Source organism: Tachyglossus aculeatus, chromosome 7, assembly GCF_015852505.1.
Source record: "Tachyglossus aculeatus isolate mTacAcu1 chromosome 7, mTacAcu1.pri, whole genome shotgun sequence".
NCBI lineage: Eukaryota > Metazoa > Chordata > Mammalia > Monotremata > Tachyglossidae > Tachyglossus > Tachyglossus aculeatus.
In genome coordinates this window covers 3,682,298-3,703,212 of record NC_052072.1, presented here as the reverse complement: position 1 = coordinate 3,703,212, position 20,915 = coordinate 3,682,298, and positions in this window count along the sequence as shown.

Here is a 20,915-nt window from a genome sequence, read left to right as displayed (position 1 = left end):
GGGCGGAGTATTCTAGGGGCGGGGTCTGATAGGCGCGGCGCCTGAGAGGGCGTGGCCTCCGAGGGCTGTTGGGGGCGTGGTCTCCGGGGGCGGAGTGATTGAGGGGCGTGGCCTGAGAGGCGGGTTCTGATTGGCGCGGCGCCCGAGAGGCCGGGGCCTCAGGGGGCGTGGCCTGCGGGGCGTTTGGGGGCGGGGCCTGAGAGCCGAGGTCTGATTGGAGCGCGGGGCCCTAGGGGGGCGGGGCCCTGAGGGGGCGGGGGCCTGAGGAGCCAGAGAAGCGCGCCCCGTGTGGCGGGGGGGTGCGTGTGCGTGCAAGCGGCCCCGCTTTCCGCGGGGCGGCCCCGTCACGGACACACACACGGACACACACACACGGACACACAAACGGACATTCCTCACACGACACACGCCGGCACACGGACACACACGAACGGACATTCACACCCGGACACGCACAAACGGACGTTCACACACGACACACACGCGCACACAGACCCTCACACACAGACGCACACACCTACACACGGACACACACACGATCCCTCACACACAGACGCACACACCTACACACGGAAACACACACACACACAAAAACGGACATTCACACACGCACACACACACGGACGCCCACAAACGGACACTCACACACCTACACACGGACAGACACACACACGGACATTCACACACGACACACACGCGCACACAGACGCACACACCTACACACGGTCCCTCACACACAGACGCACACACCTACGCCCGGACACACACAAACGGACGTTCACACACGACACACACGCGCACACAGACCCTCCCACACAGACTCACACACCTACACACGGACACACACACACACACACGGACATTCACACGCGGACACACACACACACGTACACAGACACACAAACGGACGTTCACACACGACACACACGCGCACACAGACCCTCCCACACAGATTCACACACCTACACACGGACACACGCACACACAGCCCCTCACACACAGACGCACACACCTACACACGGACACACACACACACACACAAAGACGAACACTCACACACGCGCGCACACAAACGGACACTCACACACCTACACACGGACAGACACACAGACGGACACACACACAAACGGCCATTCACACACGACACACACGCGCACACAGACCCTCACACACAGACATTCACACACGCACACACACACACACACACAAACGGGCATTCACACACGCAGACACAGACCCTCACACAGACGCCATTGAGCCACGCTGCTTCTCTAGAAATAATAATAATAATAATAATAATAATGGCATTTATTAAGCGCTTACTATGTGCAAAGCACTGTTCTAAGCGCTGGGGAAGTTACGAGGTGATCAGGTTGTCCCATGGTGGGGGGGGGGGGGCTCACAGTCTTAAACCCCATTTTCCAGATGAGGTCACTGAGGCCCAGAGAAGTGAAGTGACTTGCCCAAAGTCACCCAGCTGACAAGTGTCAGAGCTGGGATTTGAACCCATGACCTCTGACTCCAAAGCCCGGGCTCTTTCCACTGAGCCGCGCTGCTTCTCCTAGTACAGTGCCCGGCACGTAGTAAGCACTTACCGATACCATAAAAAAAGGGGGTTTACAGCCTAGCGGGTTAAAACCTGTCTCAATCAATCAATCAATCAATCAATCGTATTTATTGAGCGCTTACTGTGTGCAGAGCACTGTACTAAGCGCTTAGGTAGGTCTCCTACCTAAGGGGTTGGCTGCTGTCACACCCTGCCTTTAATTTGACAAGGGGAAGCCACCATCTCCCTTCTCAGAATCCAAACGCTTAAAATATTCATTCGTTCATCGTATTTATTATCAATCAATCGATCAATCGTCTTTATTGAGCGCTTACTGTGTGCAGAGCACTGGAGTAAGCGCTTGGGAAGTCCAAGTTGGCAACATCTAGAGACGGTCCCTACCCAACAGTGGGCTCACAGTCTAGAAGGGGGAGACAGAGAACAAAACCAAACATATTAACAAAATAAAATAAATAGCATAGATATGCACAAGTTAAATAAATAAATAAATAAATAAATAAATAAATAAATAAATAAATAAATAAATCGTATTTATTGAGTGCTTATAGTGTGCAGAGCACATGGGAAGTACAAGTTGGCAACATATAGAGACGGTCCCTTCCCAATAACAGCCTCACAGGTAGAGAAGCAGCGTGGCTCAGTGGAAAGAGCCCGGGCTTTGGAGTCAGAGGTCGTGGGTTCGAATCCCGGCCCCGCCAATTGTCAGCTGGGTGACTCTGGGCAAGTCACTTCACTTCTCTGGGCCTCAGTTCCCTCATCTGGAAAATGGGGATGAAGACTGGGAGCCCCCCGTGGGACAACCTGATCACCTTGTCACCTCCCCAGCGCTTAGAGCAGTGCTTCGCACGTAATAAGTGCTTAATAAATGCCATTATAATTATTAGAAGGGGGAGACAGACAACAAGACAAAACATGTGGACGGGTGTCAAGTCGTCGGAACCAAGTTGCAGGCCCTAAACTTTGGGAATAGGACATTTGGGGCACACACCCCTCCAACGGCAAGCTTCCTGAGGGCAAGGAATGTGTCTCGTGCTGCTGTAACCCTTTTCCGGGAGCTTAACACACTATACTGCATTCAGTAGGTCTTCAGAAAATACCGTTAGATTCATTCATTCATTCACTCAATAGTATTTATTAAGCGCTTACTGTGTGCAGAGAATTCATTCATCCATTCATTCAATCAATCAATCAATCGTATTTATTGAGCGCTTACTGTGTGCAGAGCACTGTTCAATCGTATTTATTGAGCGCTTACTGTGTGCAGAGCATTCATTCATCCATTCATTCAATCGTATTTATTGAGCGCGTACTGTGGGCAGAGCATTCGTTCATTCATTCAATCGTATTTATTGAGCGCTTACTGTGTGCAGAGCATTCGTTCATTCAATCAATCGTCTTTATTGAGCGCTTACTGTGTGCAGAGCATTCGTTCATTCATTCTATCGTATTTATTGAGTGCTTACTGTGTGCAGAGCATTCATTCATTCATTCATTCAATCGTATTTATTGAGCGCTTACTGTGTGCAGAGCATTCATTCATTCATTCAATCGTATTTATTGAGCGCTTGCTGTGTGCAGAGCATTCATTCATTCATTCAATCGTATTTATTGAGCGCTTACTGTGTGCAGAGCATTCACTCATTCATTCAATCGTATTTATTGAGCGCTTACTGTGTGTGCAGAGCATTCATCCATTTATTCAATCGTATTTATTGAGTGCTTACTGTGTGCAGAGCATTCATTCATTCACTCAATCGTATTTATTGAGCGCTTACTGTGTGCAGAGCACTGGCCTAAGCGCTTGGGAAGGACAACTGGGCAACAGATAGAGACGGTGCCTGCCCAACAAGGGGCTTACAGTCTAGAAGGGGGAGACAGACGACAAGACAAAACATGTGGACAGGTGTCAAGTCGTCAGAGCCAAGTTGCAGGCCCTAAACTTTGGGAATAGGACATTTGGGACACACACCCCTCCAACGGCAAGCTTCCTGAGGGCAAGGAATATGTCTTGTGCTGCTGTAACCCTTTTCTGGGAGCTTAACACACTACATTGCATTCAGTAGGTCTTCAGAAAATACCGTTAGATTCATTCATTCATTCACTCAATAGTATTTATTAAGCGCTTACTGTGTGCAGAGCATTCATTCATCCATTTATTCAATCAATCAATCAATCGTATTTATTGAGTGCTTACTGTGTGCAGAGCACTGTTCAATTGTATTTATTGAGTGCTTACTGTGTGCAGAGCATTCATTCATTCATTCAATCGTATTTATTAAGCGCTTACTGTGTGCAGAGCATTCACTCATTCATTCAATCGTATTTATTGAGCGTTTACTGTGTGCAGAGCACTGGACTAAGCGCTCGGAAAGGACAATTGGGCAACGGATAGAGACGGTCCCTGCCCAACAAGGGGCTTACAGTCTAGAAGGGGGAGACAGACAACAAAACAAAACATGTGGACGGGTGTCAAGTCGTCAGAACCAAGTTGCAGGCCCCAAACCTTGGGAATAGGACATTTGGGACACACACCCCTCCAACGGCAAGCTCCCTGAGGGCAAGGAATGTGTCTCGTGCTAGAAGCGGGGGAGGTAGACAACAAAACAAAACAAATGGACAGGCGTCAGTAGCGTCAAAATAGATAAACGGAATTATAGATATATAATCAATCAATCAATCAATCGTATTTATTAAGCGCTTACTGTGTGCAGAGCACTGTACTAAGCGCTTGGGAAGTCCAAGTTGGCAACATATAGAGACGGTCCCTACCCAACAGTGGGCTCACAGTCTAAAAGGGGGAGACAGAGAACAAAACCAAACATACTAACAAAATAAAATAAATAGAATAGATATGTACAAGTAAAATAAATAGAGTAATAAATATGTACAAACATATATACATATATTATATATTATATATACATATATAATAATAGTAATAATAATAATGATGGTATTTATTCAGTTCAGTTCAATTCAATCGTATTTATTGAGCGCTTACTGTGTGCAGAGCACTGTACTAAGCTCTTGGGAAGTCCAAGTTGGCAACATATAGAGACGGTCCCTACCCAACAGCGGGCTCACAGTCTAGAAGACTTTATTAAGCGCTTACTCTGTGCAAAGCACTGTTCTAAGCACTGGGGATTTTACAACGTGATCAGGTTGTCCCACGGGGGGCTCACAGTCTTAATCCCCATTTTCCAGATGAGGGAACTGAGGCCCAGAGAAGGGAAGTGACTTGCCCCAAGTCACCCAGCTGACAATTAGCAGAGTCGGGATTTGAACCCATGACCTCCGACTCCAAAGCCCGGGCTCTTTTCCACTGAGCCACGCTGCTTCTCATACATAATATTAATAAAATAAATAGAGTATCAAATCTGTACAAATATATACAGGTGCTGGGTTCCTGCTCTGCGGAAACTGAGCCCCTTCCTTCCTCTCCCCCTCGTCCCCCTCTCCATCCCCCCTTCTTACCTCCTTCCCTTCCCCACAGCACCTGGATATATGGATATATGTTTGTACAGATTTATTACTCTATTTATTTATTTATTTTACTTGTACATATTTATTCTATTTATTTTATTCTGTTAATATGTTTTGTTTTGTTCTCTATCTCCCCCTACTAGACTGTGAGCCCACCGTTGGGTAGGGACCGTCTCTATATGTTGCCAACTTGGACTTCCCAAGCGCTTAGTCCAGTGCTTTGCACACAGTAAGCGCTCAATAAATACGATTGATTGATTATACTACATGTCCATTCATTGATTCATTCGCATTTATTGAGCGCTTACTGTGTGCAGAGCACTGGACTAAGCGCTTGGGAGGGACAATTCGGCAACAGACAGAGACGATCCCTGCCCAACAAGAGGCTCACGGTCTAGAAGGGGGAGACAGACAACAAAACAAAACAAGCAGACAGGTGTCAATACCATCAAAATAAATAGAATTATAGATATTACATATCTATAATTACAGTCGAGAAGCAGCGTGGCTCAGTGGAAAGAGCCCGGGCTTTGGAGTCAGAGGTCGTGGGTTCGAATCCTGGCTCTGCCACTTGTCAGCTGGGTGACTTTGGGCAAGTCACATCACTCCTCTGGGCCTCAGTTCCCTCATCTGGAAAATGGGGATGAAGACTGGGAGCCCCAAGTAGGACAACCTGATCACCTTGTATACCCCCAGCGCTTAGAACAGTGCCTTGCACATAGTAAGCGCTTAATAAACGCCATCATTATTATTATTATTATATATTTGTACATATTGATTAGACTGTGAGCCCACTGTTGGGTAGGGACTGTCTCTATATGTTGCCAACTTGTACTTCCCAAGCGCTTAGTACAGTGCTCTGCACACAGTAAGCGCTCAATAAATACGATTGATTGATTGATTACCCTATTTATTTATTTATTTTACTTGCACATATTTATTCTACTTATGTTATTTTGTTAATATGTTTGGTTTTGTTCTCCGTCTCCCCCTTTTAGACTGTGAGCCCACTGTTGGGTAGGGACCGTCTCTATATGTTGCCAACTTGGACTTCCCAAGCGCTTAGTCCAGTGCTCTGCACACAGTAAGCGCTCAATAAATACGATTGAATGAATGAATGAATTTGTTAGGCAAATTGTGTGCCGAGCACTGTATGAAGTGCTTACTGTGTGGGGAGCACTAAAATGGGTTTCCACTGTGTGCAGAGCACTGTACCAAGAGCCTAGAGTTCAGCGCATTGTATAAAGAACTTAGCGGGAGCAGAGTTTGCTTTTTTTTAATGGTTATTTGTCAAGCGCTTTCTATGTGCCCGGCACTGTACTAGGCGCTGAGGTAGATAATAATAATAATGGTATTTGTTAATCAATCAATCAATCAATCGTATTTATTGAGAGCTTACTGTGTGCAGAGCACTGGACTAAGCGCTTGGGAAGTCCAAGTTGGCAACATATAGAGACAGTCCCCACCCAACAGTGGGCTCACAGTCTAAAAGGGGGAGACGGAGAACAAAACCAAACATACTAACAAAATAAAATCAATAGAATAGATAGGTACAAGTAAAATACATAAATAAATAAATAGAGTAATAAATATGTACCAAAATATATCCATATATCCAGGTGCTGTGGGGAAGGGAAGGATGTAAGATGGGGGGGTGGAGAAGGGGACGAGGGGGAGAGGAAGGAAGGGGCTCAGTCTGGGAAGGCCTCCTGGAGGAGGTGAGCTCTCAGTAGGGCTTTGTTAAGTGCTTACTATGTGCAAAGCACTGTTCTAAGCGCTGGATAATAATTTTGGTATTCATTAAACGCTTACTATGTGCAAAGCACTGTTCTAAGCGCTGGGGAGGACACAAGGTGATCAGGTTGTCCCACGGGGGGCTCACAGTCTTAATCCCCATTTTCCAGATGAGGTCACTGAAGCACAGAGAAGTTAAGTGACTCGCCCAAGGTCACACAGCTGACAAGCGGCAGAGCCGGGATTCGAACCCGTGACCTCTGACTCCCAAGCCCGGGGTCTATCCACTGAGCCCCGTGATTAACAGGTGGGATACGGTCTCACCTGGGGCTCCCCAATAGACTGTGAGCCACTGTTGGGTAGGGACCGTCTCTCTATGTTGCCAACTTGTACTTCCCAAGCGCTTAGTACAGTGCTCTGCACACAGTAAGCGCTCAATAAATACGATGGATTGATTGATAGGGGAAAGAGCCCACGCTTGGGAGTCAGAAGGCCTGGGTTCTAGTTCTGCCACTGGTTTGCTGGGTGACCTTGGGCAAGTCCCATTACTTGTTGCATTTCACTTTCCCAAGCTCTTAGCCCAGTGCTCGGCACACAGTGAGCGCTCAATAAATACAGTTGAATCAACGAGTGAATAACTGCTTTGTGCCTCAGTTCCCTCATCTATAAAATGGGGACTAAGACTATGAGCCCCATGTGGGACGGGGATTGGGTCTGACCCGATTACCTTCTATCTATCTCAGCACTTAGTACAGTGCCCGGAGCTTAGTAAATGCTTAACAAATGCCACAACTATTATTGTTATTATCATAATAATAATAATAATGGCATTTATTAAGTGCTTACTATGTGCAAAGCACTGTTCTAAGCGCTGGGGAGGGTACAAGGTGATCAGGTTGGCCCAAGGTGGGGCTCACAGACTTCATCCCCATTTTACAGATGAGGTCACTGAGGCACATAGAAGTGAAGGGACTTGCCCCAAGTCACCCAGCTGACAAGTGGCGGAGCCGGGATTCGAACCCTTGACCTCTGAGTCCAAAGCCCGGGCTCTTTCCACTGAGCCATGCTGCTTCTCCAATAATCATTATCATTATTGTTATCATCATTATTATTATTATTATTAAAAAGAATAATCCCCATTTTACAGATGAGGTCACTGAGGCCCAGCGAAGTTCATTCATTCATTCAATCGTATTTATTGAACGTTTACTGTGCGCAGAGCACTGGACTAAGCGCTTGGGAAGTCCAAGTTGGCAACATCTAGAGACGGTCCCTACCCAACAGCGGGCTTACGGTCTAGGAAGGGGAGACAGACGACAATATGTTGCCAATTTGTTGGCAATATGTTGCCAATAATACGACAATATGTTGCCAATTTGTACTTCCCAAGCGCTTAGTACAGTGCTCTGCACATAGTAAGCGCTCAGTAAATACGATTGATGATGATGATGACAAAACAAAACAAAACAAAACAGAGCAGGCAAGTGGCAGAGCCGGGACTGGAACTCAAGACCTTCAGATTCCTAGGCCGAGGCTGTAGCCACTAGGCCACACTGCTTCTCCTTCTGGATGTAGACCCCTGTCCTGGCCGCCTAGTGTGCCCAAGTCGACTTAATAATAATAATAATAATAATAATAATAATAATAATAATGTTAGAAGCAGCGTGGCTCAGTGGAAAGAGCCCGGGCTTTGGAGTCAGAGGTCATGGGTTCAAATCCCGACTCTGCTAATTGTCAGCTGGGTGACTTGGGGCAAGTCACTTCACTTCTCTGGGCCTCAGTTCCCTCATCTGTCAAATGGGGATGAAGACTGTGAGCCCCCGGTGGGACAACCTGATCCCCTTGTAACCTCCCCCGTGCTTAGAACAGTGCCCAAAGTCACGCAGCTGACAATTGGGGGAGTCGGGATTTGAACCCATGACCTCTGACTCCAAAGCCCGGGGTCTTTCCACTGAGCCATGCTGCTTCTCCAATAATCATTATCATTATTGTTATCATCATTATTATTATTAAAAATAATAATCCCCATAGTAAGTGTTTAATAAATACCATTATTATTATTATTATTGTTATTGTTATTATTATTATATCAAGGTCGTACGGCTGTTTGAGAACCAACATCGCCCTCTAGCTACGACTGGCAGAACTGCAAGCACCGAGGCATCCTTGCTTTTTTCATTTTTACCCTTATTAATAATAATAATAATCCCCATAGTAAGTGTTTAATAAATACCATTATTATTATTATTGTTGTTGTTGTTATTATTATCATTATTATTATTATTATTATTATTGTATCAAGGTCGGACGGCTGTTTGAGAACCAACATCGCCCTCTAGCTACGACTGGCAGAACTGCAAGCACCGAGGCACCCTTGCTTTTTTCATTTTTACCCTTATTAATAATAATAATAATACTAATAGTTGACCATTTTTCCCTCTTGGTCTCGATAATCAATAGCAAAGGAACCAATAGTCTAGAAATATAATATTATATATATATATAATTATATATTAACAATTATAATAATACATAATGATAATTATTATATATAATTACATATTAATAATCATATTAAGTAATTCTTATAACATAATAATGGCATTTTTTAAGTGCTTACTATGTGCAAAGCACTGTTCTAAGCGCTGGGGAGGTTACAAGGAGATGAGGTTGTTCCACGGAAGGCTCACAGTCTTCATCCCCATTTGACAGATGAGGTCACTGAGGCCCAGAGAAGTGAAGGGACTTGCCCAAAGTCACACAGCTGGCAAGTGGCAGAGCAGAGATTTGAACCCAGGACCTCTGACTCCGAAGCCCTTGCTCTTTCCATTGAGCCACGCTGCTTTCCGTCCTATTCAGGACAGAAGGATCCAAGGTTCTGGCAGAAATACCAGGGCTCTAATCCCCACTCCATTCATTCATTTATTCATTCACTCAATCAATCGTATTTATTGAGCGCTTACACTTACTGTGTGCAGAGCACTGCACTAAGCGCTTGGGAGAGGACAACAGAATGATAATCAGACACATTCACTCCCACAGTGAGCTTACAGTCTAGAGGGGGGAGACAGGCGTTAATAGAAATAAATAAATGACAGAAATGTTCATAAATTACTCCGCCACGTGTCTGCTGGGTGACTTCAAGCGCTTAGTAGAGTGCTCTGCACACAGTAAGCGCTCAATAAATACGATTGACTGCATGAATGAACGTCCCTGGGCCTCAGTCTCTGGACATCTGTAAAATGGGGGTTAAGACTTTGAGCCCCAAGTGGGTAGGGGCCGTCTCTGTTGCCGAACTGTACTTTCCAAGCGCTTAGTACAGAGCTCTGCACACAGTAAGCGCTCAATAAATACGACTGAAGGAATGAATGAATGAATGACAGAGCCCGGACCTGACGATCAGAAGGTCTGTACTTGGGAGAGTCCAGTAAACGCTTAGTACAGTGCTTTGCACACAATAAGTGCTCAATAAATACAACTGAATTGAATTACAATACAACAATAAACAGACACCTTCCCTGCCCACAACAAGCATACAATCTAGTAGCATTTATTATTATTTATTTTTATTATGTATTTGTTATTAATAATTAGTACTAATGTTATTTGTTTATTCTTTAATAATAAATGATTATTATTTATATTTGACTTATTTGTCAGCTGTGCGACTTTGGGCAAGTCGCTTCACTTCTCTGGGCCTCAGTGACCTCATCTGGAAAATGGGTATGAAGACTATGAGCCTCACGTGGGACAACCTCATCACCTGGTATCCTCCCCAGCGCTTAGAACAGTGCTTTGCACATAGTAAACGCTTAACAAGTACCATCATCAGCATTATCATCCATGCACAAATTCATGAACATGACTCATGACAAATAAACAAATGACAAATATCCATATCCATAATTAATTTACTTCTACAGTCTAGAAGGGGGAGACGGAGAACAAAACAAAACATCAATCAATCAATCAATCACATTTATTGAGCGCTTACTGTGTGCAGAGCACTGTACTAAGCCCTTGGGAAGTCCAAGTTGGCAACAGATGGAGACGGTCCCTACCCAACAGCGGGCTCACAGTCTAGAAGGGGGAGACCGAGAACAAAACAAAACATCAATCAATCAATCAATCGTATTTATTGAGCGCTTACTGTGTGCAGAGCACTGTACTAAGCGCTTGGGAAGCCCAAGTTGGCAACATCTAGAGACGGTCCCTACCCAACAGCGGGTTCACAGTCTAGAAGGGGGAGACAGAGAACAAAACAAAACATATTAACAAAACAAAATAAATCCAATCCGATATGCTTGTTTCCACCCAACGCTTAGTACAGTGCCTGGCACCCAGTAAGAGCTTAACAAACACCACGATTATTCAATCATCAATCAATCAATCTTATTTATTGAGCGCTTACTGTGCGCAGAGCACTGTACTAAGCGCTTGGGAAGTACAAGTTGGCAACATATAGACATATAGTCACTTTTAGACTGTGAGCCCCTGTCTTTTAGACTGTGAGCCCACTGTTGGGTAGGGACTGTCTCTATATGTTGCCAACTTGGACTTCCCAAGCGCTTAGTCCAGTGCTCTGCACACAGTAAGCGCTCAATAAATACGATTGATTGATACAGAGACAGTCATCATCATCTTCATCATCAATCGTATTTATTGAGCGCTTACTGTGTGCAGAGCACTGGACTAAGCGCTTGGGAAGTACAAGTTGGCAACATCTAGAGATGGTCCCTACCCAACAGTGGGCTCACAGTTTAAAAGGGGGAGACAGAGAACAAAACCAAACATACTAACAAAATAAAATAAACAGAATAGATATGTACAAGTAAAATAAATAGAGTAATAAATATGTACAAACATATGTAAATATGTACAAACATATATACATATATACATTGAATGATTATTATTACTATGCTCCCCTTTGGGAGGATTGTGGCCGTCTAAATGCCCAGATCAATCAATCAATCAATCGTATTTATTGAGCGCTTACTGTGTGCAGAGCACTGTACCAAGCGCTTGGGAAGTCCAAGTTGGCAACAGATAGAGACGGTCCCTACCCAACAGTGGGCTCACAGTCTAAAAGGGGGAGACGGAGAACAAAACCAAACAAAATAAAATAAACAGAATAGATATGTACAAGTAAAATAAATAGAGTAATAAATATGTACAAACATATGTCAATATGTACAAACATATATACATTGAATGATCATTATTACTATGCTCCTCTTTGGGAGGATTGTGGCCATCTAAATGCCCAGATCAATCAATCAATCAATCATATTTATTGAGCGCTTACTGTGTGCAGAGCACTGGACTAAGCGCTTGGGAAGTCCAAGTTGGCAACATCTAGAGACGGTCCCTACCCAACAGTGGGCTCACAGTCTAAAAGGGGGAGACAGAGAACAAAACCAAACATACTAACAAAATAAAATAAATAGAATAGATATGTACAAGTAAAATAAATAAATAGAGTAATAAATATGTACAAACATATGTAAATACGTACAAACATATATACATATATACATACATCGAGTAATTATTATTACTATGCTCCTCTTTGGGAGGATTGTGGCCATCTAAATGCCTAGATCAATCAATCGTAATTATTGAGCGCTTACTGTGTGCAGAGCACTGTACTAAGCGCTTGGGAAGTCCAAGTTGGCAACATCTAGAGACAGTCCCTACCCAACAGTGGGCTCACAGTCTAAAAGGGGGAGACAGAGAACAAAACCAAACATACTAACAAAATAAAATAAATAGAATAGATATGTACAAGTAAAATAAATAAACAGAGTAATAAATATGTACAAACATATGTAAATATGTACAAACATATATACATTGAATGATCATTATTACTATGCTCCTCTTTGGGAGGATTGTGGCCATCTAAATGTCCAGATCAATCAATCAATCAATCATATTTATTGAGCACTTACTGTGTGCAGAGCACTGGACTAAGCGCTTGGGAAGTCCAAGTTGGCAACATATATCAATCAATCAATCAATCAATCAATCGTATTTATTGAGCGCTTACTATGTGCAGAGCACTGTACTAAGCGCTTGGGAAGTACAAATTGGCATCACATAGAGACAGTCCCTACCCAACAGTGGGCTCACAGTCTAAAAGGGGGAGACAGAGAACAGAACCAAACATACCAACAAAATAAAATAAGTAGAATAGAAATGTACAAGTAAAATAAATAAATAAATAAATAAATAGAGTAATAAATATGTACAACCATATATACATATATACAGGTGCTGTGGGGAAGGGAAGGAGGTAAGACGGGGGGATGGAGAGGGGGACGAGGGGGAGAGGAAAGAAGGGGCTCAGTCTGGGAAGGCCTCCTGGAGGAGGTGAGCTCTCAGCAGGGCCTTGAAGGGAGGAAGAGAGCTAGCGCGGCGGATGGGCAGAGGGATTGGGGGCATTCCGGGCCCGGGGGAGGACGGGGGCCGGGGGTCGATGGCGGGACAGGCGAGAGCGAGGTACAGTGAGGAGATTAGTGGTGGAGGAGCGGAGGGTGCGGGCTGGGCTGGAGAAGGAAAGAAGGGAGGTGAGGTAGGAGGGGGCCAGGGGATGGACAGCCTGGAAGCCCAGGGTGAGGAGTTTCTGCCTGATGCGCAGATTGATCGGTAGCCATTGGAGGTTTTTGAGGAGGGGAGTAATATGTCCAGAGCGTTTCTGGACAAAGATAATCCGGGCAGCAGCATGAAGTATGGATTGAAGTGGAGAGAGACACGAGGATGGGAGATCAGACAGGAGGCCGATGCAGTCATCCAGTGGGGATAGGATGAGAGATTGAACCAGCAAGGGAGCGGTTTGGATGGAGAGGAAAGGGCGCATCTTGGCGATGTTGCGGAGCTGAGACCGGCAGGTTTTGGTGACGGCTTGGATGTGAGGGGTGAATGAGAGAGCAGAGTCGAGGATGACACCAAGGTTGCGGGCTTGTGAGACGGGAAGGATGGTAGTGCCATATAGAGACGGTCCCTACCCAACAGTGGGCTCGCAGTCTAAAAGGCAAGATCAGTTCTTGCCGCCGCTAATTGATGTAATTACAAGCTTTCTGGGTGTAATCCCAGAGCCCCAGGCTCCCTGGAACACTTTACAATAGTAAAAGAGTAATTAAAAACGATCTAATTATAATTAGATTGTCAGAGGTAGCAACTGGAAGTTGAGTAGTGTCTTTCAACATTTGATGATGATGATGATGATATCAGTGTGGCCTAGAGGAAAAATCACAGGTCCTGGGAGGTGGGAGGGAGGCAGAGATCATCATCATCAATCGTATTTATTGAGCGCTTACCGTGTGCAGAGCACTGTACTAAGCGCTTGGGAAGTACAATTTGGCAACATCTAGAGACAGTCCCTACCCTATAGTGGGCTCACAGTCTAAAAGGGATGCTAGTCCCACCTCTGTCACTGGCCCGCCGGGAGACCTTGGGTAAGTCTTTTCACCTCTCTGGGCCTCGGTCTCTTCCTCTGTTAAATGGGGATATGTCAGTCTACGAGCACGTGTGGGGCTGTTGGGCGGTCAACTGTAAAATCATCATCATCATAATAATAATGGCATTTATTAAGCGCTTACTATGTGCAAACTATGTGTTGCCGACCTGTACTTCCCAAGCGCTTAGTACAGTGCTCTGCACACAGTAAGCGCTCAATAAATACGCTTATTGATTCTAAGCGCTGGGGAGGTGACAAGGTGATCAGGCTGTCCCACGGGGGGCTCACAGTCTTCATCCCCATTTTACAGATGAGGGAACCGAGGCCCGGAGAAGTTAAGTAACTTGCCCAAAGTCACACAGCTGAAAATTGGCAGAGCCAGGATTTGAACCCATGACCTCTGACTCCAAAGCCCGGGCTCTTTCCACTGAGCCACGCTGCTTCTCTAATAATGGCATTTATTAAGTGCTTACTATGTGCAAAGCACTGTTCTAAGCGCTGGGCACTAGCGCTTTAGACTAGTCTTACTAGACTGTAAGCTCATTGCGGGCATGGAATGGCTTTTTTGTTTGTTTCTATGGTATTTATTAAGCGCTTACTATATGCCAGGCACTGTTCTCAGTGCTGGGGTAGATAACAAGAATAATAATGGCATTTATTAAATGCTTACTATGTGCCACACACTGTTCTAAGCACTGGGGTAGATAATAATGGTATTTATTAAGCGCTTACTATGTGCCAGGCACTGTTCTCAGTGCTGGGGTAGATAATGAGAATAATAATGGAATTTATTAAACGCTTACTATGTGCCACACACTGTTCTAAGCACTGGGGTAGGTAATAATGGTATTTATTAAGCGCTTACTATGTGCCAGGCACTGTTCTCAGTGCTGAGGTAGATAATGAGAATAATAATGGAATTTATTAAATGCTTACTATGTGCCACACACTGTTCTAAGCACTGGGGTAGATAATAAGAATATTAATGGCATTTATTAAACGCTTACTATGTGCCACACACTGTTCTAAGCACTGGGGTAGGTAATAATGGTATTTATTAAGCGCTTACTATGTGTCAGGCACTGTTCTCAGTGCTGGGGTAGATAATGAGAATAATAATGGCATTTATTAAACGCTTACTATGTGCCACACACTGTTCTAAGCACTGGGGTAGATAATAATGGTATTTATTAAGCGCTTACTATGTGCCAGGCACTGTTCTCAGTGCTGGGGTAGATAATGAGAATAATAATGGAATTTATTAAATGCTTACTATGTGCCACACACTATTCTAAGCACTGGGGTAGATAATAAGAATAATAATGGAATTTATTAAACGCTTACTATGTGCCACACACTGTTCTAAGCACTGGGGTAGATAATAATGGTATTTATTAAGCGCTTACTATGTGCCAGGCACTGTTCTCAGTGCTGGGGTAGATAACAAGAATAATAATGGTATTTATTATCATCATCATCATCAATCATATTTATTGAGCGCTTACTGTGTGCAGAGCACTGTACTAAGCGCTTGGGAAGTACAAGTACTAAATGCTTACTATGTGCCGCAAACTGTTCTAAGCACTGGGGTAGATAATAATGGTATTTATTAAGCGCTTACTATGTTCCAGGCACTGTTCTCAGTGCTGGGGTAGATAACAAGAATAATAATGGTATTTATTATCATCATCATCATCAATCATATTTATTGAGCGCTTACTGTGTGCAGAGCACTGTACTAAGCGCTTGGGAAGTACAAGTACTAAATGCTTACTATGTGCCGCAAACGGTTCTAAGCACTGGGGTAGATAATAATGATATTTATTAAGCGCTTACTATGTGCCAGGCACTGTTCTCAGCGCTGGGGTGGATCCAAGTAAATTGGGTTGGATACAGTCCCTTGTCCCATATGGGGCTCACAGCCTCAATCCCCATTTTACAGAGGAGAGAACTGAGGCACCAAGCAGTGAAGTGACTTGGCCAAGGTCACACAACAGGGAAGTGGCAGAGCTAGGATTGGAACCCATCACCTTCTGACTCCTGACTCTGCACCTAGTAATCACTCAATAAATACGACGGATTGATTAAGTGCTATAATTATTAGAACAAACACCCTTTTTTTAATTTTTCCAACCTTTAAGTGATCTCACTGGGCAGGGAACATGTCTACCAAATCTGTTACATTGTCCTCTCCCAAGCGTTTAATACAATGTTCTTCACAAAGTAAGCACTCAATAAGAGTGATTGATGGATTGATTGACTGATTGATTGATTGACAGGGACCCTGAAGGAGCAGATAACTTTGCATCTACCCCAGTATTTCGCACATTGTTTCCCCCAAGCTCCTAGCACAGTGCTCTGCACCTAGTAATCACTCAATAAATACGATGGATTGATTAAGTGCTATAATTATTAGAACAAACACCCTTTTTTTATTTTTCCAAAGCCCTTTCACCTTTAAGTGATCTCATTGGGCAGGGAACATGTCTACCAAATCTGCTACATTGCCCTCTACCAAGCGCTTAGTACAGTGTTCTGCACATAGTAAGCACTCAATAAGAATGACTGATGGATTGATTGACTGACTGATTGATTGACAGGGACCCTGAAGGAGCAGATAACTTTGCATCTACCCCAGTATTTCACACATTGCTTCCCCCAAGCTCTTAGTACAATGCTCTGCACCTAGTAATCACTCAATAAATACAATGGATTGATTAAGTGCTATAATTATTAGAACAAACACCCTTTTTTTATTTTTCCAAGGCCCTTTCACCTTTAAGTGATCTCACTGGGCAGGGAACATGTCTACCAAATCTGTTACATTGTCCTCTCCCAAGCGTTTAATACAATGTTCTGCACACAGTAAGCACTCAATAAAAATGACTGATGGATTGATTGACTGACTGATTGATTGACAGGGACCCTGAAGGAGTAGATAACTTTGAATCTACCCCAGTATTTCGCACATTGCTTCCCCCAAGCTCTTAGTACAATGCTCTGCACATAGTAATCACTCAATAAATACGATGGATTAAGTGCTATAATTATTATAACACCCTTTTTTTTTATTTTTCCAAAGCCCTTTCACCTTTAAGGGATCTCACTGGGCAGGGAACATGTCTACCAAATCTGTTACACTGTCCTCTCCCAAGCGTTTAATACAATGTTCTTCACAAAGTAAGCACTCAATAAGAGTGATTGATGGATTGATTGACTGACTGATTGATTGATTGACAGGGACCCTGAAGGAGCAGATAATTTTGCATCTACCCCAGTATTTCCCACATTGCTTCCCCCAAGCTCTTAGTACAATGCTCTGCACCTAGTAATCACTCAATAAATACGATGGATTGATTAAGTGCTATAATTATTAGAAAAAAACACCCTTTTTTTAATTTTTCCAAAGCCCTTTCACCTTTCAGTGATCTCACTGGGTAGGGAACATGTCTCCCAAATCTGTTACATTGTCCTCTCCCAAGCGTTTAAGACAATGTTCTTCACACAGTAAACATTCAATAAGAATGATTGATGGATTGATTGACTGATTGATTGATTGATTGACAGGGACCCTGAAGGAGCAGATAACTTTGCATCTACTCCAGTATTTCCCACATTGCTTCCCCTAAGCTCTTAGTACAATGCTCTGCACCTAGTAATCACTCAATAAATACGATGGATTGATTAAGTGCTATAATTATCAGAACACCCTTTTTTTGATTTTTCCAAAGCCCTTTCACCTTTTAAGTGCTCTCACTGGGCAGGGAACATGTCTACCAAATCTGTTACATTGTCCTTTCCCAAGCGTTTAATACAATGTTCTTCACACAGTAAGCACTCAATAGGAATGATTGATGGATTGATTGACTGATTGATTGATTGACAGGGACCCTGAAGGAGCAGATAACTTTGCATCTACCCCAGTATTTCACACATTGCTTCCCCCAAGCTCTCAGTACAATGCTCTGCACCTAGTAATCACTCAATAAATACGATGGATTGATTAAGTGCTATAATTATCAGAACACCCTTTTTTTTATTTTTCCAAAGCCCTTTCACCTTTTAAGTGATCTCACTGGGCAGGGAACATGTCTACCAAATCTGTTACATTGTCCTCTCCCAAGCATTTAATACAATGTTCTTCACAAAGTAAGCACTCAATAAGAGTGATTGATGGATTGACTGACTGATTGATTGATCGACAGGGACCCTGAAGGAGCAGATAACTTTGCATCTACCCCAGTATTTTGCACATTGCTTCCCCCAAGCTCTTAGTACAATGCTCTGCACCTAGTAATCACTCAATAAATACGACGGATTAAGTGCTATAATTATTATACCAAACACCCTTTTTTTATTTTTCCAAAGCCCTTTCACCTTTTAAGTGATCTCACTGGGCAGGGAACATGTCTACCAAATCTGTTACATTATCCTCTCCCAAGCGCTTAGTACAGTATTCTGCACACAGTAAGCACTCAATAAGAATGACTGATGGATTGATTGGCTGATTGATTGATTGACAGGGACCCTGAAGGAGGAGATAATTTTGCATCTACCCCAGTATTTCGCACATTGCTTCCCCCAAGCTCTTAGTACAATGCTCTGCACCTAGTAATCACTCAATAAATACGATGGATTGATTAAGTGCTATAATTATTAGACCAAACACCCTTTTTTTATTTTTCCAAAGCCCTTTCACCTTTAAGTGATCTCTGTGGGCAGGGAACATGTCTACCAAATCTGTTACATTGTCCTCTCCCAATTAGTACAACGTTCTGCACATAGTAATCACTCAATAAATACAATGGATTGATTAAGTGCTATAATTATTAGAACAAACGCCCTTTTTTTATTTTTCCAAATCCCTTTCACCTTTTAAGTGATCTCACTGGGCAGGGAACATGTCTACCAAATCTGTTACACTGTCCTCTCCCAAGCGCTTAGTACAGTGCTCTGCACATAGTAATCACTCAATAAATACAATGGATTGATTAAGTGCTATAATTATTAGAACAAACACCCTTTTTTTATTTTTCCAAAGCCCTTTCACCTTTTAAGTGATCTCACTGGGCAGGGAACATGTCTACCAAATCTGTTACATTGTCCTCTCCCAAGCGCTTAGTACAGTGCTCTGCACATAGTAATCACTCAATAAATACAATGGATTGATTAAGTGCTATAATTATTAGAACAAACACCCTTTTTTTAATTTTTCCAAATCCCTTTCACCTTTTAAGTGATCTCACTGGGCAGGGAACATGTCTACCAAATCTGTTACACTGTCCTCTCCCAAGCGCTTAGTACAGTGCTCTGCACACAGCAAGCGCTCAATAAATACGATTGATTGATGGATGGATGGATGGATTCATCCTCACAATATCCCTGTGAGCGACTGGCATCACTATCCCCGTTTTACAGAGGAGGAAACTGAGGACCAGAACGGCTAAGTGTCTTTCCCAAGGTCACACAGCAGACCCGGCTAGAACTCAGGTCTTCTGACTCCCGCTCCTCCCCACCTCGCCATCATTCATTCATTCATTCATTCATTCAATCGTATTTATTGAGCGCTTACTGTGTGCAGAGCACTGTACTAAGCGCTTGGGAAGTACAAGTTGGCAACATATAGAGACGGTCCCTACCCAACAATGGGCTCTCATCCTTCTGGGGAGCTGTCCCTCTGAACGCCCCAAGAAGCAGCATGGCCCAGTGGATAGAGCACAGGCCTGGGTGTCAAAAAGGACCTGGGTTCGAGTCCCGCTCTGCTGAACGCTTGCTGCGTCACCTTGGGCAAGTCACTTACAGAAGCGGCGTGGCTCAGTGGAAAGAGCCCGGGCTTTGGAGTCAGAGGTCATGGGTTCAAATCCCCGCTCCGCCACTTGTCAGCTGGGTGACTTTGGGCGAGTCACTTCTCTGGGCCTCAGTTCCCTCATCTGTAAAACGGGGGTTAAAACTGTGAGCCCCCCGTGGGACAACCTGATCACCTTGTAACCTCCCCAGCGCTTAGAACAGTGCTTTGCACACAGTAAGCGCTTAATAAACACCATCATTATGATTATTATTCTCCGTACCTCAGTTACCTCCTCTGTAAAATGGGGGTGAGGACCGCGAACCCCTTGGGGGATGTGGACTGTGTCCAACCTGATTAGCTTGCATCTACCCCAACGCTTAGTACAGTGCCTGGCCGTGTGATAAGCACTGAACAAATACCCTACCTCGAAGAAGAGGCTTATTTCCCACCAAGATGATGGAAAAGAGAGGCTCAAATTCAGCAAAAATTATCGTAACAAGGTGCTATAATAATTGGGAGAAAGAGGAGAAGGAGGAAGAGGAGGAGGAAGAGAAGATGGAGGAGGAACAGAAGACAGAGGAGGAAGAGGAGGAAAATGAGGAAGAGGAGCCCTTTTTATTCCCCCTTCCCTCAGTACTTACATCCATAGCCATCATTTTTTAATTTATATTAATGTTTGCCCCCCAACTTGAGCTCTCTGAAGGCAGGGAACATGTCCACCAGCTCGGTTGAATTGTCCTCTCCCAAGTGCTTAGTACAGTGCTCTGCACACAATAAGCGCTGAAATTCATGGGTTCTAATCCCGGCTCCACCATCTGTCCGCTGGATGACCTTGGGCAAGTCACTTCACTTCTCTGGGCCTCAGTCCCCTCACCCGGAAA